Genomic DNA, 20,076 nt, shown 5'->3' with positions numbered 1-20,076 from the left:
GGATAGTAATTCCGCGCTCCCTCTCAGGGGACGCCGTACAGCCTCGCGCAGCTTGCGACAATAACGAACGATGCCAAAAAAATGCAAGCCGTTTTTTGTTATGCTCTCTTCGATGATCGCAATGATCGTTTATGCAAAAGAGATAAATTCTTTTTATAAAAAATAAATATGTACATCTAAAATGAGAAGAAGTGATATTTTAATATGATGATCGTGATTATAACACACATGCATATATACGCGCTACCGATAATCAAAAGCGCGGAATTCTTAAGATACCGTTTCGTAATTTTTGTACACACATTATTCCAAGATAGCGTTCCGATAACTATGATAATCTGTTGCTCAGAGATAAAATTTTACCAATTCGCCGATTCTATCACGGATGGCATCGAAATATTCGTCGAGATAATCGACTTTCCCGTGCATTCGACCAATTACAGTTGCGTCAAACCTCGGGGAAATTCGAGGGATGGAATACAAAGGGGGGGCGCAGACGGTATATACGGACGACAGAGAATGCGGAATAATCAAACTTCCGCGTGCGAGAGCCCCTACGCGTTCTCGCACTGAATTATGATGGTACACTGAACTATGCGTCCTATATTGCTCCTATAGCTATGTAGCAATAACGCGCCTTCATCCGAAGGGTGATGAGCAGTCGCGCCATTCAAAGTCATTTACGTATACAGATTATCGGATAATACATCTTCCCCCGGCATACGATGGACGACATAACACGCCGATTATCCTTCTTTCAAAATAACGTACCAATCCAAATCCAATTCCGATAATCTTATCAGTATCGATACGCTGCACCCGCACGTTTGTATGCGCGCGCGCTGTTTCATCGCAATTCATAACATTTTAAAGAGTGACTCACGTAATCAACTTTCGTAAATTGAGTTACCAGAGTTCAACGAATAGTTATTAGCCGCTTAAAAAATTGTCAGCTGATGAGACGAGATGCACGCAAATGGGATTTAAAAGTATACTTTGTCAGCTATCGAGGCGAGATAGGAGACGTTGCCTGGCGCGGACCACACGAGACGGACACTCGTGTGTATCAACTTCCTCCTTCTTGGCGAGATATAAGTTGTAACGTGAATATAAATGAGACTAACGAGCTCTCTGTGATGTCGGTAATGACGGTGGATTACAGTCGGAGAGCTGGGTCGCGGCGCATACCGTCAGCCCCGCCGGATTCCACGTCGGTGCTGTCATGACTCGCAGCTATACACAGTCTCGTGCACATCAAGTTTTATCGCGAGCAGCCAAAGCGAGTATCTCTATAGCGTGCTTTCCTCGCACGGCCTGCTCTCTCTCGTTCCGTACCGCCGCGAGTGATAAAAAATGCGCCAAGTATCGCGTTACGACATGACGGTCAAGTTCCGAGCGCGTATAAACGTGAATAAAGAAAAACGGGCATTATGTAAGACGTCACTATTGCAAGAGCATCGCGTTCTATCCCGGAAGCATTTCTTAGCATCATTATGCAGAAATCTTGATCGGAGATTTATGGATTCTTTTTGTACTATACAAATAAATTTTGGATCGATTATATTATTGGTTTCGAAGGCTCTAATTCGATAAGTGAGTTGAGAAATGCTCGTAAAAAAAAGAATTATCTTTGTAAACAGAAAATTATCTCTCTTTCCTATTACATAATCCGAATGTTAAATTGTCAAACATTTCATATGATAATTGAACGGTACATTTCCAATAACCATCGCTCGATGAAGGTGCCGAAATTCGAATTGCCTGCGTTACTTGTATCGCTCCATCTCGAAAGTTATTTTCCATTATAACTTTCTCGATAACGCGATATACTCGATACGCGTACATATACCTTCGATCCGTTTTTTTTTTCTTTTTTTTTTCCTTTATAGTAGCTCCTCTGCTATCAAGGGCTCGTAAGAACGTGAAGCCTGCGAGAAATCGAGGTGGTCCACCGACAAGCTTACTTCTTTATCATTAATCATGCGTATCGGTCGGCAGACACGAGCATGAATAATTGGCAGAGCGGTCCAACCGTGAATGATTCTTTTCTCTTCAACCAATTACGTGCCACTGTGTGTATCCTACCGACGGATACGAGGATCCCCCCGTAATGATTATCAAAGAAGTTGTTTCACAACGATCTGATATTAATGATTTAAATTATCCGCACGCTATTTTTCCGGTTGCTCGTTTAAAAAAAACAAAGTGAAAGAAAGTGTTAAAAGATATGAATTAAGATCGTAGAATAATTCGCGAGTGTTCAAAAGTCACGTTCTCCTCTAAAGCCGATTTAGAAATTTATGCTATAACGAGCAGGCTCTCGCTGCTTTCCTGCTTTCGCACGCGAGCTCGTCCAAGCGCACGCGCATGCAACCGATGCTATAAACTAGAAGTAAACTTTATGCGGCCGGGATTAACTCGGAATAAAAACTGCCGACGACGATCTCGCCGAGGAAGAAACTTCTCCCATCAGTCTCGTGATCACGTAATAATTTAAACGCCGCCCGGGTGAGAAAGTTTATTTCCCCGCAGAGCCCAAAGTCCAAAAAGCATGCTTCACGGCCAGTGACGATCTTTCCTCCCGTTATCGTGTTACCCGCAGTATCATGTAAAGTCTATATCAGATTAAAAATCAAAAGCTGTACTGTAATTGCACGTTAAAGATTTGGATCGGACAAAAAATGATAAAACAATTTATAGTTGACAGCGGATTAATCGCACATCTCTATTTGTAGTCTGATACGAGAGCTTAAAGAGAATTTGTTGTATATATATATATATATATATGTATTCATAATTTTACAATTATTGCAAAAATTGAAATTATCAATAAAAATTTCATATATACTGCCAAGAAAATTAAAAAAAGAAAAAGGATAATTATTCGTGATATAATTAATAGCTTTAAAGACAATCTGCTCATTAAACATAAAAAACGTAAAAAATTAAAAGCGTAAAATGTCACATAACATCACTTACAAAATGAATGTAAAACGTTGAAAGAAGATCTCACATACATTAAGACGAATATTACGTGTACTCCAGAAATAACGTGAGATTTCTTCAAGTGACACGTAATCCGTCTGCTCGGAAACAATGTCGGCGACAGTTTGACGACACCACATGCACGCATATCTGTAGGTATTGCGCGTATCTCTAATCTCTCGTTTATCTGTATATGTGTGCTAACGTGAAACACCTCGACCGGTTTCTTTTCGTCGCGCTACTATAATCCTATTTTATACAACGCAGTATGATGGATTTCACTATTTTAACGGAATATTTTGAAATAAATCAATGTTTTGAAAATTGCTTTCTCTTGTATCAAAATTATTCTATAATTCAAATCCAAAAAAAAAATAAATAAAAAAATAATTCGAAATATTGTAAAATATATTTTAAATATTAAATAAAAAAATATTGTAATATATTTTAAAACGTTAATTTAAAAACTTTTTTCTCTGCCATAATTAAATTTATTTCTTTTTTTATTTATCTAGAAAAAAGTTTCACGAGATTTTCAAATTCATATAATTGATATTTGTTAATTACTTTTTACATATATATTTCACTTTTTGAACAAATTTTTTCATAATACTTTTATTTTATAGAACATGCGTAATATTATTTGAAATTTATATTTCCAATTCGCAGTCGCGTTAAAACAATGAAATTTATTACTGTGATGGTACTCTACTGTGGGCAATAAAACGCGTCTCGCACAAATAAAGCGAATGTCCTTGGGAAAACTATAGAATTAAAGCACATTTTCCATGGCCGTTTTTCATTATATCCACCAGGATATGAATTGTCAATGCAAATATCGACACAAATATTTTTATATATTTTTACATAAGCTGTACATATATACTGCGAATAGAATAAAGTACACTTTTTTCTTTTTTATGCGCAAGTAACATGAATATGTTAATCCGCTCGTAACTTTATAGGATATACGAAAGCTCACCTTTTTTACAATTTCAGTATTTGATTAAATTACATTCTCATAATATGTGAGAGAATTTCTTTTTCCATTTTCGACCCGACTTACCGGAAAACTAAACGCAACCGAAGTAACTGCAATATCGCGCACAAATTAGCATAATATGTTAATGACACTTGCAATATATTTGCATGATATCAAGACGTTCACCATGCTACCCACTGCTTCTCGACGCGACTGCTTCCTATATGACGCAATTAATAAATTCGCTATATTACTTGTACGCCATCCTCCCGGATTAAAACACGCCCTAGAGTAGCCTGTACCTATTCCGGTTACGTTGTTTGTAGAGAACGGACGGCGACGGCAAAACCGCGGGTCGGCGCACCGCGTTTACGTAAGACAACGGCAGTGGCGTAAAAACGACCGAAGGGGCCGCAGGATTAACAGAGAGAGCTCTTGGCTGGTACCTCGGCGATGTATCGCGTTAGGGAACCAAATTAGCGAGGGGGCTTATTACTGCGGCTGCAGCTGTGCGCCGTAATCCGCCGCCGGTGCTCTTCTCCACCCGGGTGCGTGTAGCCGTGTAACCGAGGCTCTTCGCGGTACGTTATTGTCTCTAATTTAAACCGGCGATTTCCTGTCACTCCCGGTCGCGCGGCTAAGGCTGCGCTGCTAGTTACATACACGTTCTACGAGCGAGCGAGCGAGCAAGCGCGCCTACCGGTTGGCTTCATAACAGGATTACGTGGGTTAGACTCAACACTACACAAAGTACGACATCAGTCTCAAGTTTCTCAATTAGAGTTGGTAAATTAAATATATATCAAAGTGAAAAAAAGAAATAAGACACGCGCCTGTCCGTGCTTCTTTGGATCCAAAAATGGATGCTTGATTTTATGAATCATACGTCTATTATGTTTACGATACTTTACTTATCATATTTTTGCAGCTATATTATTTAAAATAGATTTCTAACGTGATAATTCGAATAATGTCGATTGGATAATCTGTTTATTCCAATTCTTTCTATTTGTAGTGAGAATTCAGCAAAGTTTTTATCGATTCGCTGATTTTTCGACTGTTTGAAATTTATAACAAGTCTGTCGCCGATTCGCAATATTCAATAGTTTGAGGAGCACTGGGTATTGCTTTGGTATGCACGCGGAATACGCGTGGGTTTCTTCGATGCTGGCCACCGGCGACGCCATTGACGTCGCGAAGTGCATAAGCGGAGGAAGCGATCGTGCAAGACTAAAGAAAAGTAAAGATGAGAAGCTTTGTGTCGGGTATATCCTCTTAGAAGATACTTTTTATAAAAATATAATTTCTCCAAACGGAATATGCTTCATACTTGTTGGAAATATTCAAACGGAAGGACACAAAAGATATAGTCGAGTTGAGATAGTCAGAATGTCTCTCTCGCGATGTAAAGACTTTTATATTCTAAGATTCTAAAAGATATAAAGAGAGAGAGAGAGAGAGAGATTTTATATCCAATATATTTGATATTAATAATATCGCACTAATAATATATTTTATTGACAAATTCTAATATAATTACGTAATACTCTTTGTTAAATATTTTATGCATTAAATATATTTATTATTTAATACATTTTATAGATATTGTTAATATATTATTTAATCTCTCTTTAAAAAATCTTGTACCTCAATGAAATCGTGAACAAAATGTTATTGTGAAACATTGATCGATGGTATTCGCACGGAGAAAATGATTGGCGGCGATCGGTCGGTGCTACGCGAGGAAAGCCCTTCTTCTTTACCGCGTACAAACGATCTCTCGCGAGCCCGGCGGGGATACAACACGAAACCGGTCGAGCTATTATTTTTTTATGACGTAATTATCGTGGAAGTCTGCGCCTTGCGTTGAATTAGCCCAGGCATGGACCACTTTCTCTTTCTCTGCCACACCTTCCTGTTCTCTCTATCACCCATCTCTGCCATCTTTGTTTCTTTCTCTCACCTCTGTCGTAATCGCTCACAGCAGACTAATCTTCGATGTTCTGATTTCGTTATAAACTGCAGGAGAGAGTTTTAGCCTCACGCGTTTATTTCCACGTTATTAATCTACTAATTAAGGATCATGCAAAATTCTTGTTAGCATCACACATTCCGATCGAGTACTTTTTCTTAATAACCAACGTAATCACGTTCAGCTCAAATTACCCTCGAGGCCCTTTTGTATATGCACAAAGGTATACGTTAGAGATTCTTCGATAAAATATCATCTGCTAAAATATGTATATTTTTCGTATCCAATCACTCTCGTTATCGAATACGATATTGTAAAAAAAAAATATCATTATTTAAACTTAGAATAGATATATAAATTATAGACTTTATAATAGTAGACAGCAAGAAAACATGTATAGAACTTAAATTCGGAAGCTATACACATATATTTGCGAAAAAAGAAGATACATTTTCACAGAAAATTTAATGATATTTCAAAGAGAAGATTCTTTTCACAAATCTCTATATACTCTTTTAATGATATTTCAAGAGATTTCCGCAAATGTATATGGTATATTCAACGTTATCTTACCATAGCATTAAGCTATATGGTGAAACAACTACTACAGAATAGAAGCTTTTAACATGGGAATGTATAAACGAGGATGATGCCGACAGTGTTTTGAAGAGCATGTTAAAAATATATATCCTCTTCTCTGCGATTCTTCGAGCTTATCGTCGATTTATTCACTTCTCTATATTTAGACAAGTTTCTGTCGCTTCTAGAATAATCTCTATGTTTCACGAATTATACTTGCGTGTGTGGAGTTACTTTATTTTTTTTTTTTCTTTTAATTTTAAAACAGAACATAGCAAAATATAGTAAACTCGGGAAAAATAAATCTCTTTCCGCTCTGTGCAAATATATAAAATAAAATGTACGAAAAATGTGTTTACAAAAAATATTTTTCAACACTATAATTTCCGCACGGATTTATTTCTCATTTGGCGCAGCTTTCGCACGCCGAAGTCGCCGGCTGTTTCATTCTACGCTGTTATCAAAATTGCATAATAAATGATACTGATCGTGAAACGAATATTCTACAAAAAAAAATCCACCCAGTTTTTCGTCCGGCGAAACTCTGATCTCTTTCATTTCAAAATACATTGACCGACCGGCGGCGAATGAGCGGTCTCTGCTAAATGAGTGCCACATGCAAATATAGTTTTAATGGAATCGTGCTTCCAATTATCTATAACCCCGTATATCTATCATATAAAAATATATAGATTTTGTTTCTCCATTGTTCCGGTTTCTATATATTGTTTTATCGCAATCTCTTTATCAATGTCAGACAAAAGTTTACTAAATCCGCTTATATGCAAAAGCGATCAAGATCGGACAATTTGTTGCTGATTGAATGCAGAATTTTCAAAAAAATAAACGCGACAAATTCATTAACCGTTCGCTAATAATTACGAAACAATATATTTATACGTTTTGATTATAAAATCGCATTGCTAGAGAGTTTTATTTATTATCGAATAATTATATCAATTGGATCTGTTATCACATTGTTTTAGGCAAAATATTTAATGCTTTTAATGCTAATTTCCGTAATAACGTTTTATGTGCTTTATACAAGTTTGAAAATATAAAATTATATTTCCGTTAATTTAGACATATAGATGTGAAACGTGTTGTATCGATTCGCGAAGGCATTGCCAGTTTCAGTCGCCATAAATAAGCATACAAAAAAAAAATATATATATATATATATTTTGATAATTGAAATACGTATAGATTCCGACATAAATACATCGATATATGATAATATATATGTGTATTCGATTATTCACTGTATATATATGCAACTCCCTCTACCTCTCTTTCCTTTCCTGCCACTCAGGAAATTAACTGTCAAGATAGCTTCAAAGCTGTGCATTCTTTGGCTCGGCGGTTGTCGATCCACGAGCGCTGAATAAGAAGAAATACAGCAAGTCATTATGTTACAAATTGCACAACGAAGACAACGAAGCTGCGCGACAGTGAATTTGAGTTTAAATAACTCTTTAAAAGCGCATGTCCTGCCCCTCCTCTCCCCGCGTTTGCCGCGTTTATACGGAAAATAAAAGCCGAGAAAAATGTAAAATAAATAATCAGATCGCATCCTGCCTGACCCAAGCTTTAAAAGAAAAAATTCCGGAGATAATAATTCCCCGTCAAGCCGCGTTCGCGTAATTAATTCTTCTCCCTTCTCCGCTCTCGAAACTTTCGGCGGTAAATAATTTTTCGAGAGCAGCGCAAACACAGTACGATCATTTATCACGAGTGTATTGTTACAAAGAAGCAGGCAGTTTGCTTCGCTTCCTTGAGCAGGATTTATACCTGCTGATGGGAAGTCCTTCGCAGTGCCAGGTGTTTGAGATTATCTGCCTATACTGTCTGGAAGAGATTTTCTCCCAAGAATATCTCAAACACCGGCTTATCGCTATTGTGTACGGTCAAATAATCACCAATAAACATTCGATAACTCTAATTTTTTTTTCAAATTTTAAATTTCGCGTAAAACTTATTCGACAAATTCACACTGTATACTTGAAAAAAAAAATTTTCGAAATAATAATTTTTGTTTTTTAGCTATTTTTTTATAAGAGAAAATTATGTGATAAATTTGGCTTTTTACTTATAGAAGAAAATTGTGTATAGAACTCGAATAATAATATAGTCGACGTATCGTTATGCAGTAATACTTTCAATAACATTGTTTTACCACGCCGTGCGAAACAATTATTGGAATTCAAATTAAACTGTCAGATCCGTTCTTCTATGTCGTTTATTTCACTGACTACAAAATCGTCATCTTTTCTCGAAGATTCTTTGGATTATCAAGAGCTAGCGTTACATGTTACGCACAAATCGATGACTCAAAATTATTCGAAACTCAGAAAAAAGTCACATATACGCGCAACCACCATAAAAATAATTGTGTTCGCGATCGAGAGTGTCTTTGAGGTGGAAAAACCGACCGACGATCGTATAACCGATAAGATATAATAGTCAAATTCGGAATATCGATCGCATGCGCGACGCGTTTCTGATGATCGAGTCACAAAGTTCTCAGCATCCACTCGTAGAATGTCGAACGATCCGGAAAATCTTAAGACCGGGTCGGGTCAGGTCGGATCAGGTCGGATAAATCGCGCGGCGACACCAGTTCACGTTTCTCAGCATGTGGAACATGCACATATATATATATATCTCAAGTATTGCATGTATATTTTTTTTTTTCGGTAAGTGCATGTGTGCACGTTCTTCACCTTTTTCATGCTCTGCTTACGGCATAAGTGGCGGCGAGTTTGCGTCGGATTGCAACGGACTCTCGTAAAATACTCGTAAGAACGTGAGTGACATTTCGGATTGTGTTTACGAACAAGCTCATGTAAGTTATAACGTTCATTTTTTCTAGATAAAATTCAATTAGTTTGCATCGTAATTGAATCAGCGTTGTCTGTTCTTGAAAACATTCAGCGAAATAGAAAACAGCATGCAGAGATCGTGATATTCGAGCCGAATAAACATCACGTTGTGAAAGACGAACAGAGAGAAAGAGAGAGAGAGAGAGAGAGAGAGAGAGAGAAAGAGAGCAGCGTTCCCTTTTGCTCATACACAGTGACGCTGATCGAATGGATGGAATCACTGAATGAAAAACAATGTTTAGTCTAAATATGATGCACGACACATCCACCATCCGGTAGTTTTAACATCCACATACATCTTGAAATCAATATTAATGTTTATTGATAACGTTAGAAATTATTCATGCATAGATAAATATTGATGCGATATTAAAAATTATATGCGATGTAAAAGTAGCTCAACACAAACTATGAGAGAAAGAAATACTTTATAATTAAACTTTAATAATTAAAATTAATAAACTATGCTATAGTGAAATTAGTTATAACTTGTTACGCAAAACTTTCTATTCTGCGATTTTTCAATTCCGCGATGAGCAAAGTTTCTCTCAGTGGGTTATCATAACCAGTCAGTTATCATAAATTCACTGTACGCTAGTCATAGCACACACTTGTACGCGTTAATGCGCGCATACGCGATGGAATGTGTTTTGCGCATACATCGTGCTATTTTACGACCAACGAGCGACAGCGTGTTGAGATTGAGATACGACTGGTCTCATAAATACGCGCCGAATCGTGTCCGAGTTGAAACCCTGGCATTCTCGGGCTCGGGTGTAAAAATGAACGTTGCAACGTTAACTCCGCACGGCTGTCGGGGCAAATATCGCGTTCGCGGTTTGCTTTCCTTCGTAAAATTAGATTTACTCTCGAGGATCACCATTTTTTTTTGACCGCAGGATAGAAAAGAGGACGCGCCAGCTGCTCCTGCACGTCAAACGAGAGGCGTCGTTGTGTTGCCTTTATATCCTTCGGGCGACCTTTTACTAACATATTTATCGTCATTCTCGAGTTTACGATCCGTTACGGGCGCGAATGTGCTTCACAAGATACCTAATACACACTGCTTCTCCTCCTATTTTTCTACGATAATCGAGTTCGCTAACAATGATTTATTTCCATTTTAAATAATTTTCATGTTTTTGATTTAAATTAAAAATGTACAGTTATCTATAAATATTTTACATGTATTTTTTTTTCGGAAAGTATTCCCCCGTAATAACACGCAGGTATTTAGGATAGACCTGACATATAATGCATTATAGAATGACAGTCGAGAAACCGGAATGTTCGAATTGGGAAACTTTTCAAATGGTCACACGATAGGTGATCCGTTGCGACCACGAAAGAAATGTTAAAAAGTTTTCTCCGACAAGATGGGCTAATTTTTCATTCAGCTAAAAATGTTACGATCGCCCATAGACGCACGGAGTACATTAATCAGTACTTATCGACGATGCTTAAGCGTATTCGTTCGACCGGCATTTCCAGGACGGACAATGGCTAATCGTCGGAGCCACCTGTCCCCGGTCGTAATCTCACAAGGTGTAATTAACGAAGTGGCGTTAACATCGCGAACGCGAATGGAATGGGTCAAAGCACTCACGGAAACTATGTCTGTTCGACGTTTAATGGCATGTCGTATATCGACATGATGATGCAACAGAGATATCCGGTTAACGTCTCATACCCGTAATGTCGTCATTATAATTAAAGGGCAATAACACTATATGGGGACGCAATTTGACAGACGAGCGACCGCAAAAAAAGGCCATGATTTCTCAACTCGTTTAATATTACTCTCACGATTTTGAGATTTATATTTGCGATATAAAATATTAAGAACATTATACGCACTTGATTTATATCTGTTTCGCAAAATGTTTGCAGGCTTAAATAATGCGGCAAATATTTATTTTAAATATATCTTGAAAAAAATCAAGCTTCTATTAACGTTAGTTATACATTTATGACGATATCTCAAGTGCATATAAATCCATCATAGTCTGAAATTTATGGAGGTGCCTTTTATTTTGCGTGCATTCCTTTGCCGTATCGATCGAAGTAAAGGCCTTCTAAACTTTTAACGAGACGCCAGATGTTACATAGTTACTAAGCTATAAGCAAATGTGACAGTAGCTATACGAAACTGACTAGATACTACCGGTTAGATTAGAAGGAGCAACAACTTTAATTCAATAATGCATAAACGCGAACGTAACGTCAATGATTTGTGAGAATATGCAGGCAACGAGAAGCAGTCAAGTATGTACTTTTTATATCTTCTAGTTTATCATTTTATCAGCTGTATATTAATCAGAATTTCTAAAGCGAAAGATTTTAAGACAATCCGTGTTAGAACTGCGTGCAACCATTATTTACTGGCGAACGTAAAACGCATTTGTATTCTCTCTACGGATCTACAAAAAGTCCACAAAGTTTTCCACAGCCTTGGAAAGACGTTAGAAAAGCATCGCGCAAACTTTTATTTCGCATTGCTTTTATTTTGTTACTATAATAATAGTTACCGCGCATCTGCTACATTTTTGCCAGAAAAGCGATATTGCCTGACTGTAACGTATTACGATTTCATTTATAGATATTACGAAATATATTTAATGATCGAGCCGAGATTAAACCCGGGAAGAAAAATTAATTCCGTTTTTCTAATATCAATTCTCATAATTTCGAGTTTATGCGTAATGATTCGGTTTAAGATAAAGAAAAAAATAGTATAAACAATATCAAAGATTACACGCACATATACACATATTATCAAGATAAAATCTGTAGACTTTTCGATAAATTTCATTCGATATTTTGTCCGTCAAGAATAAAATGAAGAAAGAACTGGTTTTTCACCCAACATCAAACTTGTTTCTTCGCAAACAAAATACGTTGAAGGCTTTCGTCAGAAGAAAAAATCGACGGCGCAATTTAATAATCGCGAAGCAAAATTTACGTCTAATTAACCTTGATAAAAATCGAACAAAATGATGCATTAACGCGTTTAAATTAGTTACTTCGCAAAATTGGATTTACAATGCTCTGTTTCCATATATATATATATATATATATATATATATATATATATATATATTTCCATTCTATCATTATTATTTTAAAGTGATGACAAATAAGAATGAATAAGAAAATAAGAGATACAAAAGCCTCCAATTATTTGTTCCGATACGTAAAAGATATCTCGCTAACACAGCATTAAAGTAAAAATAATATACCTTTTCGAAGTGAAATTGTATGATCGTTCGTTTAAAAGCACGAAGAACGACTTCTCGCATCTTTTATTTTCGCTTCGATTCACTATTTCTCCGAATTGTCCCCTTCCGCGAAGCACCGAGTCTCGATGTACCTACATACGACGCAGCCGGGCTCGTCGAAGGTTTGTTGATATACACGCAGCACGTCGCGAGCGTTCCCGATACTCATGTACACACACACACACACACACGTACAAACATTGGGCTAGCAACGCACAGCCGGGTAACTCGCCGAGCTTATCGAAATATCTTATCGCTTTCCGCGGAAAAAAGTTCGAGGATCTTCGTACAAAACTGGTATGCGAGTCTCGGTGATTTGTAGAAAAAGAATTGAAAGAAATTATATACCGAAGCGAAAATAAAGACGACTATCGTCCGATGTAAAGCGTTAATACTATATTAAAGTCAGATAGTATTATATTATAGTTGCACAGCTTGAATTATTCGTCGCGCAACGCCGTGTCTGTACTTAATGCGTATGTGGATAAATAGATTACACGCATTATGCGTAAACAATGTATAATCTCTACATGAGAAAAAACTCGGAATGCTGACGCGTTTTTCTTCCTTCTTTATACAAAGCTTTATAGAAACGAGTAAATTTATTCTACGATTATTTTGAATTTACTTTGCTCAGCTAAATATTTCTTAATAATATCACAACATAAGTTTATTTATATTAAATTCAAATATATAAAATATATTACATGCATGACACATGTAAGAATTCCTGTAATATTTTCATTTTAATAAACCAATGCAACGTAGCACTTTTTATTTGTATAATGATATATGACTATTAGAAATTTATCCGTATAATTAATGTAGGTAATAACTTTCGAGTAATATAATTTAAACGTAGTACATAGCGTGTTTTTATCGTACGAACATCCTGTTCGACGTAAAAAGCGTGGAGTTAAATAAATTGCGTCGAACAATGTAAATGAATTTGCGTATACAACGCTCCGTATTAAAATAGACCCCCAAAATATACATACGATATTTATCAATATGTTCGCGTTAACCAAATTTAGATAAACACAACCGGCTTTGTGATTCCTGTTTTTTTTTTTTTTACACTCGAGAAAGCGTTGAAAATTAAGCTGCGTACGAAAATTTACTATTCATTTCAAAATATTAAAAATTGTATTTATTTTCATCTTAGATAATAATATATATTAAAATTATCATGTTTTTGCGAATCACTACATCTCAATGTTCAAAATCTTTCAAAATAAATTCATTAAAATAATCTTCTCTCGCAATAAAATTAATTGGGTAAAAAATATACGACATAGTTTGCATGCTTGTGCGAGAGAAAAAAATCACTCAAAGCGAGTGTTTCCTCGAAATCCACCGTAGCGAGATTTACTCCGAAAACTTGCTCGGTTGAGACCGCGTGTCGAACGGGTTGTTCAAATATTCCGCGACAGGAGTATCGTCAGTTTTGCTCACTAAAAGCAATTTTATGCTGCGAATATAAAGACCGGCGCATGAATAATCGAAGCTTTCAAACCGTATTTCTCATCGATCATTGTCGATCGCTTTTCATCAGTTTTCTCTTAAATACAAAAAATATCGCGATGAAGATCGAAGAGATTCACTTGCTCGAGGGCGCCATATTGTTAAAATAATTCAAAAGTTTGGCAAAAAAAATCAACCGGCCATTTTGTGAACCGTGATATGTTGCACGATAATATTCATTATGCATATTGGCCGATCTGTAATTCAACACACATTGTCAAAGTGAATATCAATTCGTTCCTATGCTGGTTTCGCGTATATTTCAAAATGCTGACCGGTGTACAGACACGGCGTCGCGAGAATCGAACGCGCCTTTGTCTCGCGGAAGAAAGAAACACACCAAAGACACTGACCTTGTTCTCCTTCGATCCTCACAACGGAGCGATGTCCCCTCGCACAATGCAGCGACGACCGTAGCCCCTCTCCGCCACGCGATGTATCGTGTTTCAAGTAATCCAAATTCCTGGTATAATTCCACTCGCGTACCGTCCACCGAGTCTCACTAACGGTCGCGCAAAGCGATCGTACGTCACCGCACTATTAAGTTATGCGCAAGGCGCGATCTCGCCGCCGAAAAATTCACTTTCACACGTTCACCGTCCGATTCGAGAAAAAAAAACTCGAGACGCGATATCGTTAATCAATTTTCAACGTCGCCGCTCGATTACGCGAAACGCGCGCGATAGGAAAACACATCGGCGGCTTCGGAGCTCTGCCTCCACGTGGAAGCGAGCGACCGCTGTGAACGTACGTCTGTCGCGTCGGAGCGGCAACCTGAAACTGGCGCCACCACTACGAACCGCGAACGTCGAGCCAAGCAAGACGAGTCTCTCCCCACTCTTCCTACCCCCACCCGTCGCGTCACATTCTTTCTCTCTCGCTCTCTACCATCGCGCTCTAAACGACTCACACCATATACTCTTTCTCCCTCGCTCGCTCCCTTTCTTTGGTACTCTCGGTGCCGCTCTTCTCTATAATCCGTTACCCTCTGTTCCCCACCTGCCGACCGCCTGACGCGCTCTTCTACGACCAGCGATCCCTTCTCTCCACGGACGATCTCTTATACATCCACACAAACCCGATCCCTTTTCCAACTAGTTCGGCGCGAACATGTTACCGCGTGTGCTCTCTCGTCACCGTTTCTCTTTCTCTCCTTCCTTCTCTTTCGTCAAGCAAGCCACCCGCGTTATAGACCGTTGCGCACGATGCACGCAAGTTCGGATACCACGCGCTTCTTCCCTCGTTTCTCTTCACACGCGCACCGACCGGCGCGATGTTACGATGCTGTCAAAGCTCAACGCTTCCGACAATCGGGGGCAATCGAAAAAAAATGGGCAACTCGCGCGAATAGGATTTAAATTTTTTTAATCCGAAGCGTTTCATCGAAATCCCGCGTTGTGCACTGTAACTCTGAAGAGAGACAGAGAGAGAGAGAGAGAGCGTGATAATAGGGAAGCGCCGATAAACTCGTTGCGAATGGATACTCGACCGTTAATCCGTGTCGATGTGTCGATGAGGAGAGCGTTTTTGTCAGCCGATATTCATCGCGATACCAGATGGAAACGGTTTTAATGGAGAGCTCGCGTAAAATAAATCGTTGTGCATTTTATAATTATATCGGGATTTATGCGCGACGATCAGTAAACTTTATGCGGCGTGAGAAAAGTCACATCGAAATATTTTCGAAGACATAAATTCTAGACCAAAGGGAGAAAAAGTTTTGTACGAAGATTCAATTCCAGCTTATGTTATTACATTTATGCTTGTTATATCTGTCAAGCACGTAACGCAACGTGCAACGATTGCTAACTAAAATGCGCTATGTAACGGAATAATGGATGCATGTCTCATATTTTCGTACAACGCAGAGCGATGCACGGGCAAATATTATCTTATCCTGCTGGTCATCTTTTTAAACAATTTATTATACATATTATGTAGATAATATATGTACATACGAAAATTAAAGTCATCACGATAATATTGCCGATGCATTTAGCAAACGCCAGTGCTTCATAAAGCGATAAATAATTGCTCTGTGAGAGGGGCATTGCACTGTTTTTCGGTAATCAGGCGTGAATAACAATGGTTAATCGTGCATGCAACGCGTACGAAGGTTTATGCTTTGTTCTGCTTTTAATGCACCGAGGTCCGCATCGATCAAAGTATAACGTATTAGAAAAAAAATATTGCAAATGTTTTTCTCTCAAACTATCTCGAGATATTTTTGCATTTACTTACATTTAAATTTACCATTAATATTTTGTAATATTTTACGAATGACAAGAAACCTCGAAATATTTATTAAAAATATATCCGACTTTTTTCGTTCAAGATTTAATATGTGATCGTCGACAATCGTAACTATATATCAAACAAGATACCCAAGATAGGGCGGGAGGGACACGAAACGAGTATCGTTGTGACGCGAATAGTTTATGCGACATAAATTTTCAGAAAATGCACACTAATTGACTCGTATACATTTTGCCCGTATGGTAAATCATAACCGCACGTTACGTACGTATTTACACCTGTATCCGCAAAAATTTGCATCAGTATAATGGCCTTTCGCGTCACGCTCAACCTATCGCATTACCGGAAGAAGAATTTCACAGAAAGCCAACAGTTATGTCATCGGGTTAACATTTAAATCTACGCACGGTATCAAAGATGCAGATGTCGGCTTTAGACGACGCTAAATTGCGTCCACACAGTCGGACAAACGCACGACCGCGCTGCCAGACCTGTGTTTGCCCCGGTAGTTGCCACTGACTAAACTAACGGAGCCGTCCATGTACCAGGAACTCGCACGAAAGGGACATAGAAGATCCCTTAGTTCTCTCTGTTCCCTCCGTCCCATTTCCCCCTCTATAGTTCTCATCCTATCGGCCCTTCCTGTTCACAACCGCTCCCCTAATACCTCGCCTTCGCAATCAGCTGCGTTTGTGTGCTCGGACACCATTACCTTAATTAAGAGCGAAGTTTTCTCAAGCTGCCCGCGCGAACACTTCCTAAACTAAGTTCTCTATTGATTTTATCTTAATATCTTTAAGTTCTTCGCACAGTTCCTCCTTTTATTCTTCTTCCTCTGGCGGGAACGCTACGTGCTACGACTAAATGGCTTTACATGCATAAGACGTCTCGTCATTAATGTCGCAAAACTTATCGTCGCCTTAATGAGAATTTCTCGTAACTCCATTTTTCTAAATATGACGCGCGACGCGAAGACTGTTTAAGAATTTTCTAATGTAGTTGCGCGTCAAGTTTGAAATTCACTCCTAAATGATTTACGATGCCATACTTTACTTTAGCGCAAAGCCAGGATGTTTTTATCATCAGAGAATGATAAAATCTTTATCCTCGAAAATCTCAAAGTACAGAAAGAAGGAGGGGATCCTCATTATACCCATTATATAATTTTTTTTCTCTCTCACGTGCGTCTTATAAAAAATTTCAGATATCATATTTTTATTGAGTTGACTTATAATTTTTAATACGTTGCATTAATTTTATGCATGAATTTTAGTAAATGATAATATTTTTGCTCCATATTTTTCTGTTTCTTTTAATTTACTGACGTTCTCGCATTTTCTCTTCGACGCATATTTTTATCTTGCTTTGAATAGTACACAACAGGAAACTTTTAATGATTTAAATACTTATGCTTATTCCTTTTCGAACCTATTCTCAAGACAACAGCGATCGATCCAAAAAATCCTATAATACGCTTATGTTTTTCTTTTTTTTTGTATTACTGCATTCTTTTTGTTCACGAGAATAGCAGACAGAATCTCACCTCTTCAAGAGGTGAAGAGGTGATCGAGAAAGGGAAAGAATTCAAGAATCAGTCTTTTAACCATTCTTTCTGTCTCTCATTCTCTATATACTCAACTAAAGCCTATCAAGTTCTAAGCATCCATTATCTACCAGACCGTCGTAGATGTTGCTCCTCTTGCTGTTGTCAAACTTTACGATACATGCATATATCGTAAACTTGCTTTATTAAATCATCAAAAATTGTATTGAATATTCTTTTTGCAAATATGAACTGGAAATTATAAAAGCAAAGAAGAAGAAAATGTGCAAGATGCGAGATGTTAAAGTTAAAATATCGAAGAGCGAATTATGAAATATTGTAATCTTATCAAATTCAAAGTTATAGTCATAATAATGTATTTGCGATTCTCGAAAGAGACAACACTCGAGAGCAACAAGTGAAAGTCAGTTTGCCACGAAGTGGGAAATCGTGCGCGTCGAACATTATCTCTCGTTTCCCACTCTGCTGCCTTCGTCCAATATAATCAGCGGCGATCATATCCAACCTTGAGATCTCGCCTTACCTTAACTCACTATTAACCGATATCAGATTCGATCGGGATCTCTTCGGTCAATGCAAACGACTTCGTTCATCGTTTCTCGATCAGGACTCCGATGAGTTTGATGAATTCGGTCTCGTCAGCATTCCCCTAGTGGGGATGGCGGCGCTAGTTTGCTCGTTCAGGGTCTCTCACAATAACCGACCTGGCCGACAAAAACTGGTCGGACAGGTAAGCGGTAGCGAAATATACAGGTACATACCTGACGCTGTGAGGCTAAACACCTCAGAATGAAGTAGACGTTGTCCTAGACGTTGTCCTTCTGTTCGACACGAACACGTTCTCTTCGGCAGTATACGCTAACGAGTAAGCGAGGAAGACTTATCTCAGTCTCGTCGCGTTATGATTTACAACGACATTAAAGACGAGGTTGGTCTTTTGTGCGTACGCTCGAGATGTAACGCACGATGATCCAACGTGTTGGATAGAATTGCGCCACTGAATGAACTCGCGAGATTAACTCGCCTTTGAACGATGCATGATCTCTTAAAGAAGTTCTTATTGTTAGATTCTCTTTGAACTAATTCGCAAGAGATGCACGATGCAGTTAATAATTTGGGCCCTGCGGGGAATAAAGTTTTTCGGTTTATCTTAATCCGAAAGTACGGGTATACGCGGCTTGCCTCGGACTCCGATCGATTCCAGAAGATCTCGTCGGGATCGTGACCTTTGTTCGGTCATTATAGCCGCCATAAATCATACGGGAAAATTACATCGCGGACTTCTTGCGATGAGAGTATTACTTGCCGACGAATAAGGGAATATTCTCGCTGAGATCAGCTAACATTTTACGTGAGTTTATATGAGTCTTGTTTAAAACACAGTTTTTCATGTAAAATTACAATATTTATTTTCGTGATTTCGATTCTTTCGAAAAAATTTTGTTTTGACTAGAAAAGAGATAATTTCTTGTAACAAGAAAATAATTAGGACTTAAATATAGATGAATGTTTAATAATTAACGTGACGTGGAAAATAATTCCAAGAACGAATGAAATCGGCACATACCTACCGTACTCAATGTACTATCGATAATTGGAACATCAGTTGTTTTACGCCTGGAATTTCCAATCTTCGCAAAACATGTCGCGTATTCGACAGACTGGTCGTATTTTTCGTTCGATCCTCGTACACTGATTACATTATCGTTCATTTTACGGCGCCGGGCATTTCGCTCGATTAATGATCGCGCGCGTATTTTTTGCTCTCGCGCAATTTGCGGGGTCCTCCGATTTCGAATCGAATTAATTTCTCCCATCCATAGTTTGGTCTGTAAACAATCAACGCGATTATCGTAATCGGGGTCCATCCGCGCCATCCGTTAGTTTACACACCGGCGTGGCACACGCACGCAGTTGTTTCGCTGACAGATGCACCGGATGGTGCATTGATTAAAACTGCAATCATCGGACGAGACCGCAAAATCCGATAAAAATCGAAGGTTTAGTCTACCTAGTACCATCAAATAAATTGACCATGGTCACGTCTGGCAGTT

Source organism: Cataglyphis hispanica, chromosome 16, assembly GCF_021464435.1.
Source record: "Cataglyphis hispanica isolate Lineage 1 chromosome 16, ULB_Chis1_1.0, whole genome shotgun sequence".
Classification (NCBI taxonomy): Eukaryota; Metazoa; Arthropoda; class Insecta; order Hymenoptera; family Formicidae; genus Cataglyphis; species Cataglyphis hispanica.
Note: the sequence above shows the minus strand (reverse complement) of the source record.